Genomic DNA, 16,590 nt, shown 5'->3' on the forward strand with positions numbered 1-16,590 from the left:
TAAAATTTAGAACTTGTTTTTTGCCTTCCTTGTATACAGTACAGGCCAAAAGTTTGGACACACCTCCTCATTCAATGTGTTTTCTTTATTTTCATGACCATTTACATTGGTAGATTCTCACTGAAGGCATCAAAACTATGAATGAACACATGTGGAGTTATGTACTTAACAAAAAAAGGTGAAATAACTGAAAACATGTTTTATATTCTAGTTTCTTCAAAATAGCTACCCTTTGCTCTGATTACTGCTTTGCACACTCTTGGCATTCTCTTGATGAGCTTCAACAGGTAGTCACCTGAAATGGTTTTCACTTCACAGGTGTGCCTTATCAGGGTTATTTAGTGGAATTTCTTGCTTTATCAATGGAGTTGGGACCAGCAGTTGTGTTGTGCAGAAGTCAGGTTAGTTGGACGATCATTTATTTTTCAACAGGACAATGACCCCAAACACACCTCCAGGCTGTGTAAGGGCTATTTGACCAAGAAGGAGAGTGATGGAGTGCTGTAAATGGTCATGAAAATAAAGAAAACACATTGAATGAGGAGGAGTGTCCAAACTTTTGGCTTGTACTGTATATTACATTTAAAGTATTTCTTTTTGTATTAATACTTTAATAATCATTTCTGTGATTTCTTTTGTGCTTTTCTGGGCTCCTTAAATTCTCTTTTACTTTTTTATAGCAATTCTTCTTTCTCTGTTGACTTTTTGAATGTTTTCTTTGTTGATTCTTTGCTGTAGTGTTGTCTAAGTTTGTGTTATATTGGTTTTTATTTTAATTTACTTGTAGTTTGTATCTTTTCAGCCTTATGTTTTATATACCTTTATTTCAGCCATTTTTTATATATTGTTTAGTTTTGTGGTTAGTAGAAATGATATTTTTAAACTGATCAGAATATCTGAGAAGTGACAGCACCAGTCACTTTTAGCTGTACAGTTTTATTTTTCCCATTCTTTGTTCATCTCCATAAATCTACTTTAATCAAATTTTAGGCTTAATTTATTATATTGTACATTTTATAATTCAATATATAAATCAAATTGATTTGCTGTAAATTTTTGTGTTTGTAAAGACAATTCAAATATAAAGTTTTGATCACTATTTCTGTAAGTATCATTGATTTTTTTTTTATTGTCATTATTGTTATTATCTAGAGAAGCATTTCCTTTGCTTGAAAGAACCTGAGTAAGAAAACAGTCATTCAATGTGTGCCTTGAGCACTATTTTTAGTTTTGGTTTCCACTTCTGTATTTCCATTGTGGGCTTCTGTTTTGTCTTGGTAGAGTAATATATTGTTCTACTTTCCCATTTTGTATTATTAATAAGTAGCCTTTGTCAGAATGCCTCAAGTCTCCCAGACTTACCACTGTTTATAAGGTACTAGCAAAATACCCGTGCTTCTCAGCGGAGAAGTAGTGTGTTAAAGAAGTAATGAAAAAGAAAAGGGAACATTTTGAAAATAACATAACATGATTGTCAATGTAATTGTTTTGTCACTGTTATGAGTGTTGCTGTCATATTTTATATATATACTAGACATTAAGCCCGTTACAATAATGGGCGCTAGAACAGTATTGCATAAACATTATTAGGAACAGTCTATATTAAATGGCAAGGGACCTTGACCTCATTCTGTTTGTTGTCTTAATTTTTTTGTTAAAAATATTTTTGCAAGAAGCTTAAAGTAAAATAATATTAAAAATAAAATAGAAACGTATATGACAATACAATAAGTATAATTAATATTGCCTTAGTGTAAAACTTTATAACAATCTGTAATACACAATATCTGAAGAAGATATTTAGGAAAATGTTTTTATTTTTTTACCTCAGGACATTTTTCAATAAAATTTCATTATATACAACATTTTTTGTAAACACCCTTGTTCAGGACCATCTACAACGTTGACAACAACATCTGTAAAACTTCTAACTCTTGATAATGCAACATACTGTATAACTGACCGTGGCTGAGTACTGGTTCTGGCAAGTAAATGGCAACTTTTTCTAAGGTTTGCCTTAGAGCTTTATTAATTGTTATGGCAAAGGCTAATGTAACTGAAAATTGTCGCCTTCTTATGGTTAAGGGTAAATTAGTAGAGGATAGAGCCAAATCAATACGGGGAATATTCTGACGCTCGTTTTCTTTTTTACAATCGATCTATTTGCTCGGATTTTTCTTTGTCTTTCAGCCTTTCTTTTGTTGATGTTTACTTGCTGAGCTGACCGTTCTTCCAGGAGATGTTGCTTATGTACGATTTTAGTGTCTGTGTCTTTTGTCCTACTTGACGTGTCCTTTTTTTTTGGGTGGCATGTTGTTAGTTGATGGTTAGTTAGTAAACATGCACAGGGCAGTATGTGTGGCATCTCCCCAGCAATGGATTTTATGTGCGCGGCCGCGACTACCCAATCAGCACTCTCCCCAGCGATGCTGTCCTTTATTTGCTTAACATGTGCGGCCACGGCTACGCCATTCCCTGTGTGCCCAGCTTCCAGTGTGTGTACGTCCACGGTCTCCCCAGCAATGGTGTCTTTTATTTGTTTATCATGCGCGGCCGCGGATACGCCATTCGCTGTGTGCTCAGCTTCCAGTGTGTGTGCGTCCATGATGCCGGTCATGCGTGTCGTACCGAGCCTCGCGCATGCGCACTTTACCAAAAGACACACACACACGGACACCTGGACGCACACAAGGGTTTTATTAAAGAGGATGATATATATATATACAGTGGTGTGAAAAACTATTTGCCCCCTTCCTGATTTCTTATTCTTTTGCATGTTTGTCACACAAAATGTTTCTGATCATCAAACACATTTAACCATTAGTCAAATATAACACAAGTAAACACAAAGTGCAGTTTTTAAATGATGGTTTTTATTATTTAGGGAGAAAAAAAAATCCAAACCTACATGGCCCTGTGTGAAAAAGTAATTGCCCCCTGAACCTAATAACTGGTTGGGCCACCCTTAGCAGCAATAACTGCAATCAAGCGTTTGCGATAACTTGCAATGAGTCTTTTACAGTGCTCTGGAGGAATTTTGGCCCACTCATCTTTGCAGAATTGTTGTAATTCAGCTTTATTTGAGGGTTTTTTAGCATGAACCGCCTTTTTAAGGTCATGCCATAGCATCTCAATTGGATTCAGGTCAGGACTTTGACTAGGCCACTCCAAAGTCTTCATTTTGTTTTTCTTCAATTATTCAGAGGTGGATTTGCTGGTGTGTTTTGGGTCATTGTTCTGTTGCAGCACCCAAGATCGCTTCAGCTTGAGTTGACGAACAGATGGCCGGACATTCTCCTTCAGGATTTTTTGGTAGACAGTAGAATTCATGGTTCCATCTATCAGAGCAAGCCTTCTAGGTCCTGAAGCAGCAAAACAACCCCAGACCATCACACTACCACCACCATATTTTACTGTTGGTATGATGTTCTTTTTCTGAAATGCTGTGTTCCTTTTACGCCAGATGTAACGGGACATTTGCCTTCCAAAAGTTCAACTTTTGTCTCATCAGTCCACAAGGTATTTTCCCAAAAGTCTTGGCAATCATTGAGATGTTTCTTAGCAAAATTGAGACAAGCCCTAATGTTCTTTTTGCTTAACAGTGGTTTGCGTCTTGGAAATCTGACATGCAGGCCGTTTTTCCCAGTCTCTTTCTTATGTTGGAGTCGTGAACACTGACCTTAATTGAGGCAAGTGAGGCCTGCAGTTCTTTAGACGTTGTCCTGGGGTCTTTTGTGACCTCTTGGAAGAGTTGTCTCTGCGCTCTTGGGGTAATTTTGATCGGCCGGCCACTCCTGGGAAGGTTCACCACTGTTCCATGTTTTTGCCATTTGTGGATAATGGCTCTCACTGTGGTTCACTGGAGTCCCAAAGCTTTAGAAATGGCTTTATAACCTTTACCAGACTGATAGATCTCAATTACTTCTGTTCTCATTTGTTCCTGAATTTCTTTGGATCTTGGCATGATGTCTAGCTTTTGAGGTGCTTTTGGTCTACTTCTCTGTGTCAGGCAGCTCCTATTTAAGTGATTTCTTGATTGAAACAGGTGTGGCAGTAATCAGGCCTGTGGGTGGCTACGGAAATTGAACTCAGGTGTGATACACCACAGTTAGGTTATTTTTTAACAAGGGGGTAATTACTTTTTCACACAGGGCCATGTAGGTTTGGATTTTTTTTTCTCCCTAAATAATAAAAACCATCATTTAAAAACTGCATTTTGTGTTTATTTGTGTTATATTTGACTAATGGTTAAATGTGTTTGATGATCAGAAACATTTTGTGTGACAAACATGCAAAAGAATAAGAAATCAGGAAGGGGGCAAATAGTTTTTCACACCACTGTATATATATACACTGTATGTATATGTGTATATATATATATATATATATATATATATATATATATATATATATATATATATATATATACATATACACACATATATATATCTATATATATATCTATATCTCCATATATATATATATATCTATATATCTCTCTACATATATATATACACATACATACACACACACAGTATATCTATATATCTAATATCTTTATCTATATATATCATATATATCTATCTATATCCATATCTATCTATATATCTCTCTCTCTCTCTCTCTCTCTCTATATATATATATATATATATATATATATATATATATATATATATATACACACACATACATACATACATACACACACATATATATCTATATATATATATCTATATCTCCATATATATATATATATATATATCTACATATATATACACATACACACACACACAGTATATCTATATATCTAATATCTTTATCTATATATATCTATATATCTATCTATATCCATATCTATCTATATATCTATCTATATCCATATCTATCTATATATCTATCTCTGTATATCTATCTCTGTATATATATATATATATATATATATATATATATATATATATATATATACATTGTGGTCCAGGCTTGTGCCTCCTCCAGACCGAGTAGGGGCGTCCGTCCTGGTTATGCAGGGGGCCTCGGGTACAGGGCTTGGAAGCCCAGCCCTCTAGGGACCCGTGGCTACCGCCAGGCGGCGCCCCAGTGCCTAATTATTCCGGCAGCCCGGCACTTCCGCCACACCAGGAAGTGCCGGGGAGAGGACTTTATGTGGCGCCCGGAGAGCTACCAGAAAGACAGCCGACACTTCCGCCACGCTGGGGCGGCTAAGGAGGGAATGCCGGGAACACCTGGGGCTCATCCGGGAGCGTTATTTAAGGGGCCGCCTCCCTCCAGTCGGTGGTGGAAGTCGGGAGGAAGTAGACTGAACTGGAGAGAGAGGACGGGAGGCGCCAGGAAGGCAAAAGGACTGTGTGGCCTGGACTTGGGGAGATCGGTGCAAGAAGGCACTGGGGGTGCGTGAGAAAACTTTGTGTAAATAGTGTACATAATAAATGGTGTGTGGTGACAATATGATGTCCGTCTGTCTGTGCCAGGGCCAGCGTTCACATATATATATATATATATATATATATATATATATATATATATATCATCACGCTTGGGTCACAGATTTGCACAGAGACACAGGAGGTCGTAGAAACAAGAAGGATTTTTATTCAAACACTGCAAACACATGAGCTTAAACGTGCTCCATGACAAGTCAGAGATGACAGTTCCGCTAGGAGCAGAGAGAGATAAAAGCAAACAATCAATTCCAAACTGACAGGCGCTGCAAGGCTTATAAGTCGGCGGAGTACCGCGAGAGCTTGTATTACGCGTTATAGTGCAAGGATAAGGAGCAATGTGTGTAGTCAGTGTTTCAGGGTTTGTGGTTTTCCCAGGGCGTCTGTATCTATTTGGGGTGCGATCAGCCCTCCAGCTCACACCCTCCCCTCAGCTTTATTCACATTCCTGTGAATCAAGCGACTCTCTGTACCAGGTTCATGTAGTCGGATAATACGCCTGCGTTGACGTGTTCAGAACCTGGTCGGTGCTTTACTGTGAAACTGTAAGGTTGTAAACCCAGAAACCATCTCATTAGACGAGAGTTTGTATCTTTCTGTCGGTACAACCACTGGAGTGGAGCATGATCAGTTACCAAAGTGAAGTTTCGTCCCCACAAGTAATAGCGAAGCTTCCACAGCCCACCTAATTGCCAAGCATTCTTTCTCAATTGTAGAATAATTGCGCTCCCTAGGAAGTAATTTCCTACTCAAATATGTGATTGGATGTTCTTCTCCATCAAAAATTTGTGACAGGACTGCCCACACCAAATGCACTTGCGTCTGTTTGCAAGATAAAATCTTTTTGAAATCCGGGTTCCTTAGAACCGGGTAAGAAGACAATGCTTTTTAAATCGTTGAAAGAACGTTCGCAATTTTCTGTCCACAGATAGGTCGGTTTTTCTGCCTCTAGTAAGTTCTGTAAGAGGAGCAGCTCTATGTGCAAAATTTGGAATGAATTTTCTGTAGTAACCAGCGAGTCCCAGAAAGCGCGTACTTGTTTCTGTGTCTCAGGTCTCGGGTAAACAAGCATTTCTTCTATTTTCCTTAATTGTGGCCTAAGTAAACCCTTGCCCATAGAATAGCCTAAGTAATGAGTCTCGGACATGCCTAGTTTACATTTCTTAGGGTTAGCAGTAAGGCCAGCCTGTCTCAAGCTTTCAAGAACGGCTTGAAGCCGCTCTAAGTGTGTTTTCCAATCATTGCTAAAAATCACACCGTCAAGGTATGCCCCCGAATATTCAGAATGAGGACGTAGGATCTGATCCATCATACGCTGAAAAGTTAGAGGTGCCCGTGAAGACCAAACGGAGTCTTGTAAATTCATAGAGTCCGTCAGGAGTCGCAAATGCCGTTTTCTCACAACTGCTAGCCTCTAAAGGCACCTGCCAATAGCCTTTCGTGAGATCTAGCGTGGAGATATAGCTCGCCTGACCCAGTTTTTCCAACAGTTCATCGACACGGGGCATGGGATAAGCATCAATTTAGAGACCTTATTCAAGCGCCTGAAATCGATACAGAACCGAACCGAACCGTCTTGCTTTGGGACTAATACGACTGGGCTGCACCAGTCACTTTACTTTCACGAATTACACCCAGTGTCAGCATCTTTTTACCTCTTCAAGACAATATTTCGCGCTTCCGTATCCGGACGGCCGCATCTGTACGCGAACATCAGGTGCAGTGGTAATTTTATGTTTTGTAATGTTAGTCTTGCCTGGTAAATCTGAAAAGACATCAGTGTTCCGTTCTATCAAAGATAACAGTTCTGTCTTTTGCGTGTCAGTAAGATCGTTACCAATGGTAACATCGGTCTGAGAAACAGCAGCCAAGGAAGTGTTAACCTCTTGTCGGTCGTGCCATTCCTTCAAGAGGTTAATGTGTAAAATCTGGAAAGGTTTGCCCCGCCTGGTATTCTAACCTTGTAATTTACGGACTCATACGCTCCTCAATAATGGCGGGCCCTGCCATTTAGCTAAGAATTTGTGTGGATCCGAGGGAACCAGTACCAAAACACGATCGCCAGGTTTGAACTCACGGAGCTTGCTGCGCCTATCGTAAAGACGCTTCTGAGTTTCCTGTTCTCGTTGTTGGTGTTCCACAGCAATAGAGGAAAGCATAGAAATTCTGTCTTGCAACGAAATTAGTCGATCTGCAAAGCTTGGACCTTAGCTGCTCTCTCGTTTCCTATCCATTCCTCACGTACCACATCCAGGATGCCTCGCGGCCGCCTGCCGAATAACAACTCAAGGGACTCAAGCCAGTGGACGCCTGTGGTGATTCTCGCACGCGTACAAAACAAAAGGTAGGACAGTGTTCCATGTTGTGGGATCATTATGAGCAACTCGCCTGATCATCTGTTTCAATGTTTTGTTAAATCGCCGGTTAAACCATTCGTTTGAGGATGGTAAACAGTAGTACTCAATTTCTTAATAGCAAAGCTGTCACACAATTGTTTCATCACGAGAAGTGAAAGGTGTGCCTGATCAGTTAAGATTTCTCTAGGGATACCAATACGAGTAAAAGTTTCACATAGTGCTTTGGCTACAGCCAAGAGTTGGCCTTTTCAGCAATCATTTCTGGATATCGTGTCGCATAATCAACCAACACCAGCAAATATTGGTACCCATCCTTACTCTTAGGTAAATGGTCCCACAATATCTAATCCCACACGCTGAAAGGGAACTTCCAATATGGGCATAGGACAAAGGGGAGCCGAGGAGGCTTATAAGCAGAGACGATCTGGCAGTCTGGACATGAAGTACAAAATCGTTCAACATCTTTTCCCATATTAAGCCAATAAAATCGTTTTGATAACCGGTCTCTAGTTTTGTCGGCACCGAGGTGCCCCCCCAAGATGTGTGAATGTGCCAGATGCAAAACAGTTTCCCTATGTGCTTCAGGTACCACCAGTTGTTCAATAAATTCCCCCTCCAAATGATCTGAATCACTCTGAAAAGGCAACCGTCCTTTTCTATAAAGTGTGGGGTTTTCACACCCCCGGAATTACGCTCTTGGTAATAAGAGTCATTAGCAGGGCGAGCCTGTTTAAATGCATATTCTAATGAGCTATCAGTATGCTGCAAACGCACAAAATCTGATTGTTCGTTAACGCTCGGTTTGTGTTCGGAGCCGTTTGCAATCTGGGAAGATGTAGAAGGACCAGCCCATTCTGGAAGATTGTCGGGGGTGACCTCCTCCGTCTTGCTGGAGAGATCGGGTTCAATATCTAAGTTGGGCTCTAGATTTTCCCCGGCCGCTACCAGTTCTTCGTCCTTGTTTTCTTCTTCTTCTCCCCCCCACAAAGTTCATTAGTGGACTGAACTACTGGTCCCTTACATTTATTAATCAGTTTTGGAAAAAGGGCATTTTAATTTAATTTAATTTTTGGAAAAAGGATTTTAATTCAAACACTGCAAACACATGAGCTTAAACGTGGTCCATGACAAGTCAGAGATGACAGTTCCGCTAGGAGCAGAAAGAGATAAAAGCAAACAATCAATTCCAAAACTGACAGGCGCTGCGCAAGGCTTATAAGTCTGCGGAGTACCGCGCAAGGCTTGTATTACGCGTTATAGTGCAAGGATAAGGAGCAATGTGAGGGTGGTAGTCAGTGTTTCAGGGTTTGTGGTTTTCCCAGGGACGTCTGTATCTATTTGGGGTGCGATCAGCCCTCCAGCTCACAATATATATCTATATATATCTATATATATATCCATCTATATCTATATATATACACACACACATACATATACACACACATATATATATATATATATACCCTTTGGGGTGTGAGCAGCTGTTGCTGGGGGTGCCAGAATCCATCAAGAAAGAAAAATGAAAAACATTATTTGTACAAAATTTTAATCTATCCATTCCTAAATAATTAAATGGGAAGGCTATTTCGTATCAGTGCAATACGCTGCCTGTTAAAACGGATGACTCCTGCTCTTATGTGCATTTAGTGCTGTGTGGGTATTATGAACTATCGTGTCTGTTCAAGTTCTATTTAAATTTTAAATATAACTAATTTTTATTTAGTTGACAGAAATATGTTTGGTAGGAATGTAAGTTAAATTTAGTCATCATTGCATAATATTTTAAATTAATAAAGTTCAACTTACATTCCTACCAAAGATATTTCAGTCGACTAAATAGAACCTACTTATATCCAAATAGAACTTGAAAAGATATATTTTATCGAATCTGATCGCACATTGTAGAGCGACTTGACGCGCACCACATCGAGCTTGCGAGCTATTGAGCTGTCGCCTGCCTGCCTGCCTCAATAAGTGACCCTCGCTTCGCTCTTACTTTTTTACCGTTCATTTAATCATGGGTAGTCGCGAAAAAAAATTAGAAAATGGAAGGAGGATTACACTGAGTAAGGCTTTACCAAAACAATTATTGATGGCGAATAAAGTATCCATTATTCATAAAGCTTCAATTGGTGATCTGTTTTTCTGCATTAACCTCATATTTTTTCATACTTCTTCTCAAACTAAGGGGGTGTGAGGGTAAAATGAATGGGGAAGCGCTGATTTATATATATTGAATATATTGAAATAGTTTTACTGTCAAATAATACAAACAATACACGGCATGTGTTTCGCCCTAATTCTGGGCTCATCAGGTGTACACACTCACTGCACCCCCTGTCGGGAATCGAACCTCGGACGTCAGCGCTAGAGGCGAAGCCTCTCGTGTTGTGCCACGGCGTGTGGTTCGTTTATTTGACAGTATGTAGATCGGGAGATATGGGAGATACAAGTTCCTTTCTACTGCAGCCACAGCCACGACATCACATAAAAAACATCAATAATAACTCATAAACTTGCAATATTATTTAGGAAAATCGCAACATTTTACTCACCAAAAATTCGGATTATTTGTTAACAAAATTCATCGTCCTCTCTTTCTTCAAAAACAGTTTATTTACTCTGTTGTACGGATTATCTGTGCGCTTCAGTTCCATCAAAACATCCCTTTCTATCGCATTCGAAGCTAATGCTGAAAGGCGAACCCACCCTATGATATTTCTGGCATAAGTTCGAATTCTGTTTAGGGCTGAAAATGTCCGCTCGACAGAAGCAGTGTACACAGGAATGCTCACCGCCAAATATACCAATGTGAACAGCTGCCCCATGCTCTCATTCAGATTTTTCTGATGAAGGAGATCAGTGGGAGATTTTCCTAAAAAATCATCCATGGCATACATTACAGTCAGTTCTGTTTTTAGCCGAGACAGATTAAAAAGCACTCCGTGAGCTCTTGTGTTAAACTGGAGAAGGCTGCATGCGTGAAATTTTTCTTGTATTCCCGAAACTTCTGGGGCTCGAGGAGCGTGACAAACATCAGGTTTTCGTGGTCTTGAAATCTGGTCTGTGTCTGGCAAATAATATTGTCCAGAATCCTGCCATGGAGTTGGCCGTAGAGCGCGCGACGATCTTTCGCTCGGAGTGTTTGCGGTGCTTTCAGTGGCCTCATAGAGTTCCTCATATCGGCTTCTATCCAATCAATGGGTCTGAATACGGTGACATTGCCACATGCCTGCTAGAGGGCCCGACTGACACAAACTCAAAATCTGATTGGTTGAAGCAACAGGTTAATCGATATTTATTCTGTGTTAGAGTGCTTACACAACGGATTGTGAAAGCCTCTCTGCCTGGCAACAAATGATGGCTGAAATGTGATTGGTTAAATGCTTTAATACGAAACTCTGCCTCCCACGGCTATCGAGCTGCAGTCTATTAGAGTACAGTATAGGGATTTTGTGTTTACTTGTGTTATATTTGACTAATGGTTAAATGTGTTTGATGATCAGAAACATTTTGTGTGACAAACATGCAAAAAAATAAGAAATCAGGAAGGGGGCAAATAGTTTTTCACACCACTATATAAAGGGAATTTTCAGAGAAAGACTTGGAACAGAAATCATCATTATATGCTGATGATATGGTGTTGTATATATCTGATCCACAAAATTCCTTGTCAGCAGGCCTAAAAGTATTAGCAGAATTTCAAAAGATATCTGGACTCAAAATTAAATTTGAATAAAATTGTGCTTTTTCCAGTTGGCTCTCTACCACACAATACTAGACCGGACACCTTCCAAATTATCTTATGAGATCAGTTTAAATATCTAGGGGTTAAATATCACAAGTAAATAAAAAGCTGTTTTTCAACAAAAGTTTGCTGTCTGCATGGACAAAATTAAACAAGATGTAAATAGATGGCCCACCCTCTGTCTCACTTTGGCAGGTAGAATCAACACAGTTAAGATAAACATCCTCCCCAAGCATCTTTTCCTATTTCAAACTATCCCCATATACATTAACAAATCATTTTTAAGAGATTAGATTCAATCATTTATTTGGAATTTTAAACATCCACGAATCTAAAGGGTGACTATTGACCTAAAGGAGAAGGTGGCATGGTACTACCTAACTTTCAATTTTTTCATTTGGCTGGAAATGTACAAGCCATATTTCTAAAGACTTGGACATCGATACAAATCAATGAATAAACACAAGCCTGTTCTGCAATAGAATTAAAATCTTGCAGTATTTCCGGCTCTGTGCCCCAGTTATTAGAAATTATCAACAATACACTAATAATTAAATTGCCCTGTAGAGAGTTGTACATCGATAATATTTTTGCATCCCACAAGGAATTAAGATTCAAATTTAACTTCTCATTAGCACAATTCTTCCACTACTTTTAACAGTTGTATTACCAAAGCCTACAAAAAAAAAATGTAAAATTGGCCCACCTTAAATCCGTTCGCACCTCTCCCTCAGTGTCTTTTGTCTTGTAAATGTGCCAATCAAGACAAGCAGCAAGCAGCTTGGTATTCCATCCCCCAGCGCCGCAGAACCGTTTTTAAAACATTATTGTTGAAATACACAGTCCTGAAAAAGGGACGTTTCTTTTTTTGCTGAGTATATTTATTAAGAGGATGTGGCAGCTCTAGCAATCACCCACCACGCCCCCTCGCTAAGCTGCAAGCGCGGCGATTATTTATTTCAAACTGGCCTCTTGATGTGAGCTGTGGACCTGCTATACCACAAAGTCCCTCTGCGCGATGCACATCTGACCGAGAACAATGTACTGTACAGAAAGAAACTGAACACGTGCGTTAATCACCGGCACGTATGAACCGGAAGGGAAACGAAATAGAGCACAAAGAGTTCACAGTGAATGCACAGGGAGAGAGTGAACACATGCGGAAATCATGGGTGCGTACGAACCGGAAGGGCAACTGGCTTTTTTGTCACCCGAGTGTGTGGTCGTGAACAGATGCAAAAGTTTGGCGAACGTTTTATTCGTAACCCGATTTATACGTTTTCAGAGACATTCCTGACCCGAGGTTCCACTGTACACACAAACACTTTATATCACTTAAAATCTTCAAGTAAGCAATTTTTTCCACACAGCCTTGTAAGACATTTAATCCCGTTTCCAGTTGCACTCTTTTCAATCTTTAATCTGTTCAGTTGTATTTCCCTTTTGTAATCTTCATCATTTCTCCTTTCCTGGGAGGATTGGTGTTGGTGGGGGTGTTTGGGGTTGATGAAGCAAGCAGAAAGTGGTGCTGCATGGTGCTGTTTATTCCCTCAGTGGATTTTTTTTTTTGTGTGTTTTTGTTTTTTTTTCTGTTTACTCCTCATATGCTCGAGAGACATGCATGAGAGACGTATGGGTCTTTGCGTGAAAGTTTGTAAAGTACAAGTACAGCATAACAATTACTCATCAGTACACTAACAAATATTGCCAGTGTACTCTAAGCTGAAATTGAAAGAGCACTGCTAAGAAAGCTATAGAAGGATGAATGAGCTGCAGAAGGCTTCTGCATATGGTAATTGAATCCATGATGCTTAAACTGCATGCTGCGTCGCTTCATATTCATACTAAACAGTATTTACAAATTAAGCATATCCTCGAGTCCTTCATTAAACATGTCATTCACAATAAAGTCCAAACTTTCTTTAGACTCTAACTAAAGCTTTTGTGCTTAATGGTGTATAAAGATGAGACGTTACATAGGCATTACATTTGTTGCTGTTTGTGTACAGCTGTGACATGTAGTACAAATGACCAATCGTTGACTACACTACATCATTAGAATGTTCTGAACCTAATCTATCCAGTGGTGATGGGCCTTTAACTATATGCCGCTCAACATGAGTTATATTTCATAAATTTAGACTGACTCAGCTGTAGCACACTGCTTATCTCGGAGCATACATGTACAAATCACATATTTTAATGATGACAGCAGACAACATGGAAACCTATAATTTAGTTGAAAGAACACATCTTTGGATATGCAAAATTTCCAATATTGATTTTGATTGACTTTTTTTTTGGTTTATCGCATCGTAAACAAACCCCCAGCCAGGTACCTTGTGCATAACTTGTTAAAGTCTGCCTTTACCACTTCATCAGGAGTTCGTATTGCATTCTATACTAAAAAAACTTTATTAGCAGTAGTAGAATGCAAGATATCACAAATATTTAGAATACACTATAGCAAAAATGTGGTAATGTTGCGGAAAGGAAATTGTCTCAAACATACAAAATTTGTAGGTCTGCTGTTTATTTACACAGTCTTGGCAACGGTCAAAATACAGGACATTTTTAAGGATTCTATAAATATAAGCCAGATCACTGTTTTAGGTCTCAAAAAGAGGACATTACTAAGAAAAAGAGGACATCTTCTCACTCTATATCTATTCAGCAGTTTATTTTTTTAAAAGGGTATCAATAGATCAACCGTGATTGTATTGCGAACAAGAAAAAGTAGTCATAAACAAATGTGCTCTATCTATATGGTATTTCCCCAAACTCCCTTAAATCTGCTGTTTTAAGAATCCACTTGTGCCTAAGTCAAATGCTTTTTAAAGGGGAAAATGGCAATGTGGCCTGGAGAAGAATCAAACTACTGCCAGGAGTAGGTGGAAATTGGATTGAATTTTTTTGGTATTGGCTGAGACCGGGACTGAAAATCTAATACCATGCCGTCCTCTACTTTAAACATGGAGCTGTTATAGAGTTGCATATTTGGAAATGTATGCTCTGCTAGATCTTCCTGGTCAACTATAAAGTTTCCTGTATAACTGTTGTGAAGTGAAAGCATCTATGAGCAACAAAAGCTCAGCCACAAAGTGGTAGACCATGCAGTCTCACCAAGTGCTGAAGTACATAGTGCATAAAAATCACAACTTGTCTATTTCATTACTAACAACAGAGTTCCATACTTCCTCAGGAAACAACATCAGTACAAGAACTGGTGGTCAGGAACTCTATGAAATGGAGGAATGTTGGTCTTGGCGCTGTTTTTCAGAGTATGATTTAGGCTATTGATTCCAGTGAAGGGTACTGTTAATGCTACAGTATACTAAGATATTTAAACAACTGTATGCTTCCATGTTTGTGGCAACAGCACAGGTAAGGCTCTTTTCTGTTCCAACATGACTGTGCCCCTGTGCACAAGGTCGGGTCTGTAAAGGCATGGTATGATGGGTTTTGTGTGGAAGAGTTTGAGTGGCCTTTATAGAGCCCTGACCTCAACCCTACTGAACACCTTTGGGAGGAACTGAGACACAGATTGTGAGAAATATCTTCTTGTCCAACATCAGTACCTGACTTCACAGATGTTCTCATTCAAATAATAAACATTAATTTGTTTAAAAAATACAAACTTTCCTTTTAAAAAAACACAACAAATAATGCAAACTTAGTATTTTCTGATTTGTTTTCATTAATTAAGTACTCTGTTTCAGGAGCCCTGCCAACTGTGCATTTTTGAGTTTATAGATTTTGTTTAACAGATTGAATGTTGTATGATTCAGGTATTTACCTTGTGCTTTAAAACATTAGGGTAAATTTTGAGCAACGTGGGCATTTTGAAGTACTAACTAAATACTTTTTAATCTAGAATAATTTGTAGTCAGATATATGTGAGGTTGGCACCCAGTGCAGCTGAGATAGGCTTTGAGCTTCCAGTAACCCTAAACTGGATAAACCCGGGCAGAAAATGAATGGCTGGACAAACAGTTTTAACCAGGTTCATAATAAACTGAGGAGAAATAGAAGTTTCACTTATTTTATGGTGTTGTTATAAAAAGTGAATAATCTTTTCCCTTGCTGAACTCATTGAACAGGCAGTAAATTGATCTCAACATTGTGCTGTCAAAGTATACACAAATTGTGTATCTTTATTACTGATTCTATATTGGTATAAAAGAAGCAAGCACTTTTTTTCTTAAAATTGCAATGGGTCTCTTTTACTTTTTTAAGTAAAACCACACAGGATTTTTAAATAATAAGATACCTGCAATACTACTGTAATTCAAATACTGGAAGTGCTTTTTGAGTTGTAACTGCAAATGAGACAGCTTCTCTCTCTTTCTCTTTGAAAATGTTGTTAAATGTTTTTTCTCTTTCTCTTTTCTTGGGTCATGCTTGCCACTTTAGGTTTTTTTTTGTGCTTCCACTGTAACAGTAATAATACATATACTACCAGTGTACTACATGTATTGCAGGTAGAGAATCACTGAACTAGATCATTATTTGTTGTCTGAATGACAAAACGTAATGGAATATCTGCCCTGTAGAAAGAAAATACATGTAAGAATGGACTTTTTTGTAACTAAAAAGAACAGAAAATACAGTAAGTCTGGCAATCACTGTATCAAATGAACCATATTTCCTAAATGCATTTTCCTTTTAACAAGCTACGTTTAAATCATGTTGTCAATTTTATTATTAGACATAGTTCTGACATACTTTCTGTCTTTTGATTAGTAGATTTTAATGTATCACTGAAATAAACAAACTGGTTAGTAATAGTCTTGATAATCACTGCTGCTTAGAAATGCCATGCTTTTATATATAAAGGAGCACTTATGTAACATAATGGAGCACTTTTTTTATATAACGATACCCTGTATTTTTGTGAATGAATTCTTTCTTAATAAAGAAACGCTGTTCATATATAAGGGGCACACAAAATTCCTTCAAGATGAATACGATCATGTATGATCAGCTACCACTCAGTGTGTTGCTAGTTATTCTGTTTTATTTGTTT

General features: G+C 38.6%; 1 protein-coding gene across 1 annotated transcript in view; it reads left to right on the plus strand.

The window, feature by feature from the left end:
* The window catches only part of ralgapa2 (Ral GTPase activating protein catalytic subunit alpha 2), a 627,566-nt gene that overhangs the window by 298,398 nt on the left and 312,578 nt on the right, over nt 1-16,590 (plus strand). The window lies entirely within an intron of this gene.

Source organism: Polypterus senegalus, chromosome 3 (genome assembly GCF_016835505.1).
Source record: "Polypterus senegalus isolate Bchr_013 chromosome 3, ASM1683550v1, whole genome shotgun sequence".
NCBI classification, from domain to species: Eukaryota; Metazoa; Chordata; class Cladistia; order Polypteriformes; family Polypteridae; genus Polypterus; species Polypterus senegalus.